At 45.9% G+C, this 13,230-nt stretch overlaps 1 pseudogene; it reads right to left on the bottom strand.

Annotated features, from left to right (window-relative positions):
* Positions 1-10,441: 10,441 nt before the first annotated feature.
* LOC117077829 lies at positions 10,442-12,107 on the bottom strand (annotated as a pseudogene).
* Between the last annotated feature and the right edge of the window lie 1,123 nt (positions 12,108-13,230).

The raw sequence follows: 13,230 nt of genomic DNA, 5'->3' as shown, positions 1-13,230 counted from the left end.
TGCCATTCTGTTGAATGAAATGACAAGTGTTTCTGAAACTCATCAGTGTATGGTGGAATCTGATGCTGCTTTCCTGGAGGAAGCGATGGTCAGAAAGGGAAGACCCTCATCCCTTCACCCATGCTCCTCCACACTCTGCCCTCTCCAAAGGGACCTCTACCTCTAGGGTATTCTGGGGAATTCCTCCAAGTACAAGGGCTGGTGGTTTCAAAGTTGTTAGCACTCTCTCAGTTGGTTATTCCAGTTATTACCTCTCTAATTGTGTTTGCTTTTCAGACAAAGGGATTCAGTTCCTTTTTCATTCTTTTTCCCCATATACAGTTCTCTTCCATACACCTGAAGAAGCCCCTCATGACTCATATTTGCCAATATACACCGTTCTCCATGTTGGGAAGTCTCTCTCCCAGGAGAGTCCACCTAGGTCAACATCACCGTAAACGACATCACTATGAAGTCACTACCAGTGGGTTTCCAAAGACCATAAAATCTCTGGTTTTGGCCAGGCGCGGTGGCTCATTCCTGTAATTCCAGCACTTTGGGAGGCCAAGATGGACAGATCACTTGAGATCAGGAGTTCGAGACCAGACTGCCCAACATGGTGAAACCTGGTCTGTACTAAAATACAAAAATTAGCCAGGCGTGGTAGTGCACGCCTCTAGTCCCAGCTACTTGGGAGGCTGAGGCAGGAGAATCACTTGAACCCGGCAGGCGGAGGTTGTAGTGAGCCGAGATCGCACCATTGCACTCCAGCTTACTTGCTTATGATCCAAAGTAGATGTCTGTCCTTCTGCCGGATGGCGATTAGGGGACCCAGGCTCCTTCCGTCTGTGGCTCCACCATCCCTAGGGCCTTGGGGTCCTTGGACTCCTGGTGGCAGGGCACACATCATTTCTGTTCCCATTCCATGGGCTGGACCTCAGTCACATGGCCACACCTCACTGTTAACAGTGGCCAGGAAAAGTCTGTGTACCCAGGAAGATGAGGAAATGGGTCTTTGGTAACTAGCCAGCAGTCTCCACTATACATCACGATCCTAACATCAGAACATCACCTGTTTATCCCTCCTTTCAGTTTGTCAGTTTCTCTGTGGCACCCCTCTAACCCCATGACACTCACACACCTGGCTCCCCTTAGCCTCCTTCCCTGATATATTATCTTTACGTCACTTAAACTTATGGCTGCTTAGATTATTGTTCCCAGCAATCAACTCTTCCCTGCAAAAAAAATATTTCTTCCCATTCATTGCAATGGGATTTGCTCTTCCTCCCCGAAGGCAAACTGTATCCCCCAGCCCATTGTTGGCACTTGGCCCTGAACCCTGCTTTGGCCTTTGGGAGGTACACAAGCGGACTGAAGACCACCACATCAAGCAGAAGCCTTCCTATGGGAGAGATCATCTGTCACATGCTTCTCCCTCGGCTGTGAGCACAGCATTGGCCAGACAGGGCTGCCCCTTCAGACTGGGTTCTGGAGCAAGCAAGAAGGCCTGTGGGGCTGGGCCAAGGCCATCCTGTGGCCTCCTTCATATTATGTGAGCAAGAAGTAGTGTCTACAGTTGTAACTTACTGGGATTTAGGGATTCATTACCACAGCTTAAAAACATGGTGAGATGCAACTGATACATTTCCTGCCACAGTTCATTCATTCATTCACTTGTTTATTTATTTGCATATTGGATGTCTTTCCCCACTAGAATGAACTCTTCATGAGGGCAGTGAGTTTCGCCAGCTTTGATTTTGCCATCAGGAATCAATTATGTGTTGATAGAATCATAATCCTGGGAATCAGATTGAGGCTGAGTTTTTAAGTAGCAAACACATACTGAGCCATTCCACAAGTATCAGTGAATGACTGGCATAAGGTGCCATTTGCCTTTGGATTATATTCTGGTTGGTTTCACTTCTATGTTTTATATACAGCCAGTCAAGCACTGAAACTATCAGAAGAAAGAGGGAGTTATTGGAGGACAGTGTGGCTCTGAAGAGAATTAAAAACTGGTTTAACATGACATCTTGCTAGCAGCCATTGAGTCACTCACTCTCGCCTTCTCACTAAATACCTTTCAGAAAATGAAAATGACCAGAACACAGGGTACCTCTGAAAATTAGAAAGGCAGGCAAGCTTTTGCCCATCTGGGAAATATTTCTACAACTCTCAGGCCCTTGAAGCTGGATTGAGAAAATACGTACATCATCAATTCTAAGATGTTCTTTTTTTCCCAGGCATGAACGTGTCTGACATCTGGATGGGTTTTACAATCCATGGCGTCTTCAGATGCCATGTAGTATGGTCATTTGGGGCGTGGCCATGCTGCACCCCTTGCGTTATTCCTTCAGGTTATGTCAATTCCAAAACACCCAGCAAACCCTAGCCAAGGAGGCGGCTGCAACTCCTGGAGCCGGAGCGTGGGTAGTGCATGTGGACCCCACAGGCACAGCACTGCAGGTGGAAGCTGAAGCAGAAGAGCCCTGATGGGAGCACACACTGCCAAGTGGAGTTTTCAAAACCCCGTGTCAAAGGACCAGGAAGTGGGGGAGGAAAACGCCCCATAAGGCACTGCAGACTGACAGGCAGCTGGGCATGAGAGAGTGCACAGCACAGGCACCATTCCCAGCCTCAGGATGCTCGCAGTCTATCTGGGAAGACAGCATGAACATACAAACACCTATGTAACTCATGAGTGTGCAAAATAAGGCAGATGGCGTAGCCATGAGAGATCCACCAGGCAGCCTCTACCTGGCTGAGAAGATTGTGCAGGGCTTCTGGAGAAAGCGTCGTTTCCACCAAGACCTGAAGGATGATGGGCAGGAGTCAAGGGAGGTGTGTGTCGAAGGCCAAAGACCCTGAGCAGGAGTGAGCTTCTGTCAAGACACACCTGTCCCTCTTCCAGTAGTCTGTGGCTTTCTTTTCAAGACATCCTCAGTACATCTGGTGATCATTTGATTGAAAACCTTTATCTTTTGCCCAGGATAAACCAATTGTTCCTACACTTTTCCCAAAGGGTAAATTTATCACCTTTATCACATATTAAATCCTTATAAAATGTTTTAAAAACATAATGTATTATTTGTGTGGAAAAAAATTACCCCCAAACTTAGCAGCTTAAAACAACGAACACTCATGATCTCTCTCTCTCTCTCCTCTCTCTCTCTCTCTCTCTCTCTGTTTTGAGATGGAGTCTTGCTCTGTCGCACAGGCTGGATTGCAGTGGTGTGATCTTGGCTCACTGCAACCTCCATCTCCTGGGTTCAAGCAATTCTCCTACCTCAGCCTCCGGAGTAGCTGGGACTACAGGCGCCTGCCACCACACCCATGCCCAGCTAATTTTTGCATTTTTAGTAGAGACGGGTTTCACCACATTGGCCAGGCTGGTTCCAAACTCCTGACCTCAAGTCATCTGCTCCCACTCGGCCTCCCAAAGTGCTGGGATTACAGGTGTGAGCCACCACACCCAGCCAAACACTGATGATTAGAAATCTGGGTGCTGCTCAGCCACGTGGTTCTACCCCAGGGTCTTACAGGTCATACACATGCTCTCAGCTGGAACTGCAGTCATCTCAAGGCTTGACTAGGATGGGGCTCTGCTTCCCAGATGGCTCACTCACATGTAGGATGATTACACCTCGTTCCCGGAGTTAGCGCTGAGAGACTTGTGCCCCGGCTCACCCCGCAGTCCCGGGATGGTTGATCACCCACACACGTTGACTGGAGCCCTCGACTCCACTGTGGCTTTTGGCAGAAGGCCTCCATTCTCATGGGGCTGCCACCTCAGCCACCTATTCCCTCCTGTACAAGGCTCCCAAGACTGCAGCGGATGGGAAGCAGAAGCGATTCAGAAGAGAGGCACAGGCACCCAAAGACCTTTCACAAAATTGAGCACAGGTTCAGCAACAAGAACATGTGAATTACAGGAAACAGATACTGTCTTTTGTAGCCTGGGGTCAGAAGTGACAGATGACGACTTCTGCCATGTTGTGTTAGCCCGCAGACGATCCCTGATTCACCGTGGGGGTGGATTACACAGAATCGGGAATACCAGGGGGTAGGGATCACTGCAGGTCAACTTGTGGGCTGATGCCACACATGAAAAATGTTGAGCTTCGCCAGTGATTAAAGAAACATGAAGCAAATAGGGTGTGTGTGATTCTTCACCTTTTATAAATTTAGCAAAGTCATGGAGGCCATATCCTAAGAGAATTAATGTAGGAACAGAAAACCAAATACTGCATGTTCTCACTTACAAGTGGGAGCTAAACATTCGGTACTGATGGACATACAGATGGCAGCAATAAAAAAGTGGAGACTACTAGATGGGGGAGGGAGGGAAGAGAGCAAAGGCTGAAACACTTACTGTTGGGTGCTATGCTCACTACCCGGGTGAGGGGATCATTCGTACCCCAAACCTCAGCATCACACAATATACCCAGGTAACAAACCTGCGTGTGCACTCCCTGAATCTAAAATCAAAGTTGAAGCAAAATTTAGCAAAGGTCAAAGCAATGTCAAGTACTCATGCTAATGGTATGTGAATTTGGTGTAACGTGTCCAGAAGGCAGTTAGGCATCACACAGGAAAAGCCTGAAAAAGACACACACCTACTGATTTAGTAATTAGTAATTTCTCTGCTTCCAGTGTATCCTGCAGAAGTAACCATGTGCTCAAAGAGTAAGGTATTAACAAGCCTGTTCATCACAATATTGTTAGAAATGACAAAGAGCTCATAAACGAGTTCACAATAGGGAAACTCTTGAAATTATGTTACACCCATTCGATGCACACATTTGCAGTCATGAAAAGTTACACAGGGGAAAGTTATTTATTTACATGGAAAGATACACAATATGTTGATCAAAGCAGGTCACAGGTAGATTTGTAGCATTCCTTCTCCAGGGGATCCCATTGTGTGTTTATGCCCACATATCTTTACACGTCTAGAAGACGTTTGGAAGATACATATGAACCTGTCTATAGTTGGTGTGGAGGGGCAGGTGGGATTCTGGCCATGTTTTCTTTGTTTTGCTTATCTTCACTCTCTGATTTCTCTGCAGCGCGTTGTTGTTATAATAATTGTTCAATTTCAAGAACACAGGCTATATCATGTCCAAATCACTGTGGAAGACAAAAGGCAATAAAACATTGCCATTTAGCAGGCAGCAGAAACAGTAAAAACATAAGGAAAAAACATAGTGTATGTCAGAAGACTAATTTAATGTAATGACATCATATAGAAATAGATTAAAAGTCCACATTAAAAAGATTCCAGGATTGAAACAATCATGTTCTTTTGCCTACCTTATCATTTACCTTAAACATTAGAATAAAGGTCAAGCTGGGCATGGTGGTGCCTGCTGTTGTCCCAGTTCCTAGGCAGGCTGAGGTGGGAGGGTTGCTTGAGCCCAAGAGTTCAAGACCAGCCTGGGCAACATAGGGAGACCTATAAATAAAGGACTGGACAGACCTATACATAAGGACTGGACAGAAACTGATCAGCAAGCAAACAGAAAGTGCCACCGTGATAATACTGATTCAGGTGAGGGAGAATTAGAGGCAAAAACAGTCAATGCATCAGGACTGGCTACCTGGTAAGAGGTTCAAGTACAGATCATGAACGTGTGTATGATCAATTAAACGTAATCAACAGTAGAAAGCAGAACCAGATGGACCTTATGGATAATTTAACAGAAAGGCAACAGGGATGAAAGACTTTGTTCTCAGCTTTTGATAGATGTATGCAAAATTAAATGGCAGATACTGATATTGTAAAGGCGTTATTAATAGACATCAAATTCAAAAAGGGAACACAGCCTTTTCAGGACTCCATAGAATGTTCACAAAATTGAGTACCTACTACACTACCAGAACCCTCTGAATGTCAGAAAGCACAGTACAGGCTATGGCCTGGGGCAAAAAGTTGGAAGTTAATGAGAGTCTCTGAGACACTAACAACAAAATCAACAATCACCACCACTACCTTTCTAGGCAAAACTTCTTTCCTGAACTTTCTTCTTGTGTTCCTGGCCCGTGCATCCAACACTCAGCTAATGTCTCCACCTCGAAGCCACAGCCACCTCCTGTTCATCACCCTTGAGTCTTTTCTCCTCTTCTTTTTACCACTCTATCCCTCTCCAGTTCTGCCTGTGTCAATAGCGCCCTCAGGGAGGAGTCATGAGTGTGGGTTTGCCATCTTCTGCTGCCTGTGCACCCCCAAATCACTCCTAGGTACACCTGCCTGAGCCCCAGCCACCTGTATTGGCACTCCCACTTCCTCAATGTCCTTGGGCACTAAAACTTCCCTGGAGTGGCCGGGCGCGGTGGCTCAAGCTTGTAATCCCTCACTTTGGGAGGCCGAGACGGGCGGATCACGAGGTCATGAGATCGAGACCATCCTGGCGAACACCGTGAAACCCCATCTCTACTAAAAAATACAAAAAAAACCTAGCCAGGCGAGGTGGCGGGCGCCTGTAGTCCCAGCTACTCGGAGGCTGAGGCAGGAGAATGGCGTAAACCCGGGAGGCGGAGCTTGCAGTGAGCTGAGAACCGGCCACTGCACTCCAACCCCGGCGACAGAGCGAGACTCCGTCTCAAAAAAAAAAAAAACTTCCCTGGAGGAGCAGGGGTGGGGAGGAATAGAAAGCAAGGAGTGGTGAAATGCCCACCTCCTGCGTCCTTTAGTTCTTGTTGCAGTAGTTAGGATGGCATTTGGGTACTTCAACAGAGACAGCCTGAGCCCCCAGAGCTTCCCAATGGTAGAAACTGATTTATCTTTTCTCTTCACACTGGTGGTCTGAAAGTGTTCCCACATCAGGGATCCATTTCCCTTCCATCTTGTTTTCTTTTCCTCAGCATGTGGCTTCCAGCTCGTGAGCTGACACGGTTGCCATAACTCCTGCCGTCACATCCACAACCCCACTTTGCCACTCCTGGCCTCTGGAAAGTCTTGTCCCAACATGGCCACATGCCCAGCCCAGTCCTTATGCCTTCCTGTGCCCATGCCTCACGCGATATCATGCTTTCCCATCTCTTTCTGTATAAGAGTGATCCATACACATCCAAGATCTGGTGTATCCCTACCTATTCCTTTCTTTCTTACTGTGGTCCACACCCACACTTGATCTGGCCTACACTCCTCCTTCTGCCTTGCTGTGTTCCATATCCACACATGTTCTGGCTCTGCTCATCTCTTTCCATCTTTCTGTGATCCACACCTACATATGGTATAATCCCAGCCCATCTCACTCTCTTACACTAATACACGCCCACCCATGTACAATGCCACCCTGCCTGGCATTTCCTGTTTTTCTATCTTTCATCCCACATATGACCTGGGCCTTGCCCCACATCTTTCTTTCCTGCTGTGATCCATCCACACACACAGTCTGGTCTATCCCTACCCATTTCTTTCTTTTTCCAGTGAACCATACCCACACATAATCTGGCCCTGCCCATCTGTTTCTGTCTAACCATGATTCCTACTCACATATGATCTGGCTCTGCCCATCTTTTTCTGTCTTCCTGTGATACAAATCTATATATTATCTGTGACCGCAATTTTTGCCTTAGTGCAATCCACACCCAATCATGAATTTACCCCTACCCATCTCTTTTGGTCTAAATGTGATCTATCCATGCATATGATTTGGTCTCAGCTTACATATGCATTTTGGTCTTCCTGTGGTCCACACCAACACATGGTCTAACCCCTGCCCATCTCTTTTTTTCTGAATATGATCCATACCCAGGCACTACTGTGTCTCTGCTCTTCTCTTTCCATCTTTCCCACACATTATCTGATCTCTGCTACTTTCTCTCTCGCTTCTTGTTTTCTGTACCCACATAAGGTCTGGTCCTACTGTTCCCCTTCTAAATGTGATCCACATCAACACATAGCCTTGCTCGGCTCTGTTTCTGACTTCCTGTGATCCACGTGTCCTGTGTCCTGCACGTGATCTGGACATGCAGATCTTTCTTTCTTCCTGTGTTATATACCTACACAGGATCTGTCATTGCCCTTCACTTTCTGTCTTCCTGTTCCCTGTACCTATACAGGATCTGGCTCTGTCCATCTTCTACTGTCTTCCTGAGATTCATAGCAAGACATGATCTGGCTCTGCCCATCTCTTTCTGTATTCCATATCTACACACGATCTGTCATTTCCTCTCCGTTACTGTCGTCCTGTGCTCCAAAACCACACATGATCTGGCTGTGCCCATCTCTTTCTGTGCTCCTGAGAACTATACCCACATATAATCTGGCTCCATCCTTCCCTTCTGTCTTCCTGAGACCAACACCCACACATCGTTTTGTGCTGTCCATGTCTTACTGTATTCCTGAGGATCACACCCACATGGGATCTGGCTCTGGCCACCTCTTTGTCTTTCTGAGATTCACACCCACAAATGATGTGACTCTGGCCATCTCTTGCTGTCTCCCTGAGATCCACATGCACACATGATCTGGCTCTGCCCATCCCTTTTTGTCTTCCTGTGATTCAGACAAACCCACTCTGTGTCTCTGCCCATCGTTTTCTGTGTTCCTGGATACATACCCAGAAATGATCTGGTTCTTCCCAACTCTTTCTTTCTGTATTCTATACACATGCATGATCTGTCATTGCTTGTCATGTACTGTTTTCCCATGATACATGAGGGCAGTTGTCATTGCCCTTCACTCACTGTCTCCCTGATCCATACACACATGATCTGGCGCTGCCCATCTCTTTCTGTCTTTGTGATATTCATGCAAAAACACGATCTGGCTCTGCTCATCTCTTTCTTTTTTTTGCTGAGATCCATATCCACATGTGCTCTGTCCATTCCAACTATTGCTGTCTTCCTGAAATCCGTACTGGCACATTATGTGACTCTATCCATCCGTTTTTGTTTTCCTGTGATTCATGCCACACATGATCTCACTCTGCTCATCTCCTACTGTATTCCTGAGATTCATAGCTACATATGATCTGGCTCTGTTCATCTCTTGTTGTCTTCCTGTGATCTGTACCCACACATGATCTGTCATTTCCTATCAGTTACTGATTTCCTGTCTCTATACTCACATATGATCTATCTCTGCCTATCTCTTTGTCTTCCTGATATTCATATCCACGCATGATCTCCCTGTGCTCATCAGTTTTTGTCTTCCTGTGATCCACACCCACACATTGTTTTATCTGCCTATTTCTTTTTTGTGGGGGAGGGGAGAAATTTTATTTATTTTAAAAACCAAACCACTAGGAAAATATATCACTACCTGGAAACAGTGAACAGACAGGCATATTATCATTTCAAGTAATAACCTTGTAAAACTGCAATGAGGTTGCTATCCAAATAATCAGGTGCCATGCTAGGGGCATGAACACTGTGTGTTGCAAAGGCCCCAGGCAAAAATGGTCTTTCGTAATGGGGGACTGCCCCTCCTTTGCCACAGCTTATCTTAGCTCAAGTTGCTTACTTTCTCTTCCTTGAATTTCCTGTGGTCAGGGGTTTGTCTCAATTGGGCTCTGTTCATTCAGGGGCTATGTAAGCAATGCTGGATTTAGGCTTTCATTGCATTCTGTTATATGAAAACCAGGTTTTTCCAAATCTACTACTTCACAACTCTCTTATAATCACCAAGTAGACAACAGCTCCTTCTTTCCTGCTCATTCTTGGATACTGGTATAGATCACAACCAAAACCTCCTTTTCTTCCAGGGGAAAATGTGAGGGGAAGATTGTCCTGTCATTCTTCAGCAGACAGCCTCAGGGCCCATCAGCCAATAAGAGAGAAGCTCTGTTTCCCATAATTAGTGTGATGTCACTGCTCATGTTTTTGTGTGGTCCTCAGGCTGAAAGATGCAGTGTGAAAGAATTTTAAGAAGTGCGCATCCACACCTTGGTGGTCAAAAGAGGGTATCCACAAGGAAACTTTCAAACTTCTTATCTAAACTACTATCCCTCCCAATTCCACATCTTAAAATCAACTTTATGCCCTTGAATAAATAATTAAAAAATTAAGGAAACAAAGACCCTGAAAACTCTTTTCCTCTTCCAAGTTAGTGACCTCATGGATTTTGTTGCCCAGCTTCTGGAAAATGGTGTGGTGATGCTTCTAGAAAACAGGAGGTTGGCAACGAACAGAAACGGCTCTCCTCAAGCTCCAGCGAATCTACCCTACCAGCCTGGTGGGTCCTGTGGAGGAAGAAGAATTTGGTCCTACAGAGGGCTCTGGCTTCTGACAAGGGAGATTCCTGCTGCCAGGACAAGCCCTGGACACAGAACATATCGACTTGAAAATATTCTCCTGTAATATCTCTGACCCAAATTTTAGCATCGTTTTTTCCATTTCACTTTTTAGGATTGAACCAGTTTCCAGAGGCAAGTGGCATATAGCTTACACTTGGTGCCATCCTTAATTTCTTCATTCATGAACTCGGCTTAAAATATTAAACTTCCCATTCTTTTTAAAAATACATTTTGCCCTCAGTCCCCATGGCCACTGACAAAGACTTTTGTTTCCCAGTGGATAAGAGAGACACCTTCCTTGTCTTGCTTATGGTCTGGATGAGGAGCATGTGGCCACCCACACCCTTGGGCACACAATCGCCCAGTGGCTGCTTCACCTGCAGCTCCTTCCTCCCTGCATCTGTTGAATCTTTGGCTTTGTCATTGCAATGCACAGTACACCCAGTCAGGCAGTCCTGGAACTTCTCCAGCTAGCTGGTCCCCAAGGCCTGGGCTTGAGCCAGAGGCACATGGCAGCACTCAATGCACTGGTGCACCTGCCTCATGTGCACAACCGCTGGTGCTGCACCAGAACATGAGGCCCTGCAGTTTCTGGATGGCCTGTCTCTCCAGACTCTTCACGATGGAGTCCACCTCCTGCACCTGCAGCTGCTGCAACTCCACTATGACAAGTCTGCACTGCCCCCCTATTTCTTACTATCTTCCTGTGTTCCATGCCCACACATGATCTGCCTCTGCCTATCTCCTATCTTCCTGAGATCTCTACTGACACATGACCTGGGTATGCTCATCTCTTTCTTTATTTCTGTGTTCCAAATCCCACATGTTCTGTAATTGTCCTTCAGTTATTCACTTTCAGTGATCCATACCCACACATGATCTGCTCTACCCATCTCTTACTGCCTTCCTCACATTCATACCACACATGATCTAGGTCTGCTAATCTCTTTCTGTCTGTCTGTGTTCCATATCCACACATATTCTGCCATTTCCTATCATCAATTACTTGATTCCTGTGCTCCATACCCACACATGATCTGACTCTGCCTGTCTCCTGTCTTTCTGAGCCTCACACCCACACATGACCTGGTTCTGCCCATTTACCTGGGCCTTCCTGAGCCTCACACCCACTCATGATCTGTATCTTACCTCTTCCTGTCTTCCTGAGCATCACACACACACATGCTCTGCCTCTGATCACCTCTGTCTGTTTTCTATGCCTCCCACACACACGTGATCCGTTATTTCCTATCAGTTAATACTTTCCTGTGTTCCATACCCATACATGTTCTGGCTCTGCCCATGATTTCCTGTCTTCATGAGATCCCTACCCACACATGATCTGGCTCTGCACATCGCATTCATTCTCCCTGAGGTCCATACTCACACACGATGGGACACTTTTACTGTCTTCCTGACATTCATACCAGGACATGACCTGCCTCTTTCCATTGCTTACTGACTTCCTCATATTCATACCCACACATTACATGATTCTGCCCATCTCCCACTGTCTCCCTGAAATTCACACCCAAACATGATCTGCCTCTGCCCATCTCTTACCTTCTTTCTGACATTCATAGGCACACACGATGTTTTGCCCATCTCTTCCTATCTTACTGACACTCATACTCACACATGATCTGCCTCTGCCCATCTCTTACTGTCTTCATGTCACTCATACCCACACATGATCTGCCTCTGCCCATCTCTTGCTGGCATCCTCACATTGATACTCAACATACCTGTCTCTGCTCATCTCTTTCTTCCTGACATTTATACACACACACGATCTGCCTCTGCCCATCTCTTACTGTGTTCATGACATTCATACTTGCACATGATCAACTTCTGCCCATCTCTTCTTGTCTTCCTGACATACATCCTCGCATATGATCTGCCTTTCCCCATCTTTTACTGTCTGCTTGACATTCCTCCCCACACATGATCTGCCTCTATCTTTACTGTCTTTCTGACATTCATACTCACACATGATCTGACTCTGCTCATCTCTTACTGTCTTCCTGAAATTCATACCCACAGATGCTCTGCCTCTGTTTATTTCTGACTGTCTTTCTGACATTCATATTTACAAATAATCTGCATTTTCCAGGCTCTTACTATATTCCTAAACATTCATACCCACACACGATCTGCCCCTGCCCATGTTTTACTGTCTTCTTGATAGTCATACCCATACATGATCTTCCTCTGCCCATTTCTTGTTGTCTTTTTGACATTTATACACACACATGATATGACTCTGCACATTTTTTTGTCTTCCTGAGACTCATTTCCACACAGGATCTGGCTATGTTCATAAGTTTCAGACATACTGTGTCATATGCACACATAATCTCTCCCTACCCATTTTTTTCAGTTTTCCTGTCATCCATACCCATCTATTACTTTGCTATCTCCATCTTTTTCATACTTTCTCTGTTCCATTCTCCGATATGATTTTTCACTTGTCTTCACTTTCTGTCTTCCTGTGATCCATTCCCACAAAAGATCTGGTTCTTCCCTACACATTCTGTCTTCCTGAAATGCACACCCACTTATTGTCTGGCGCTGCTGATTTCCTACTGTCTTCCTAAGATTCCTACCTACACAAGAAGGAGCTATGCCCATTCCATTCTCATTTGTTTCTTTCATATTCACACGTGATCTGCCTTTGCCCATCTCTTATGTCTTCCTGACATTCATAACACACATTATCTGCCTCTGACCATCTCTGTCATCTTGACATTCATACTCACACTTTATCTGCCTCTGTTCACCTCTTACTGTTATCCTGACATTCATATCACACATAACGTGCTAGGCGTATCTTTTACTGTCTTCCTGAGACTCATGCCACACCTGATCTACCTCTTCTTATCTCTTACTGTCCTGATGTTCATAGCCACACATTATCTGCCTCTGCCCATCTACACCTGATCTACCTCTGCTTATCTCTTACTGTCCTGACGTTCATAGCCACACATTATCTGCCTCTGCCCATCTC

Source organism: Trachypithecus francoisi, unplaced genomic scaffold, assembly GCF_009764315.1.
Source record: "Trachypithecus francoisi isolate TF-2019V2 unplaced genomic scaffold, Tfra_2.0 Lachesis_group6, whole genome shotgun sequence".
In the NCBI taxonomy this organism is placed as follows: Eukaryota; Metazoa; Chordata; class Mammalia; order Primates; family Cercopithecidae; genus Trachypithecus; species Trachypithecus francoisi.
Note: the sequence above shows the minus strand (reverse complement) of the source record. Positions and strands in the feature narration are given on the sequence as shown.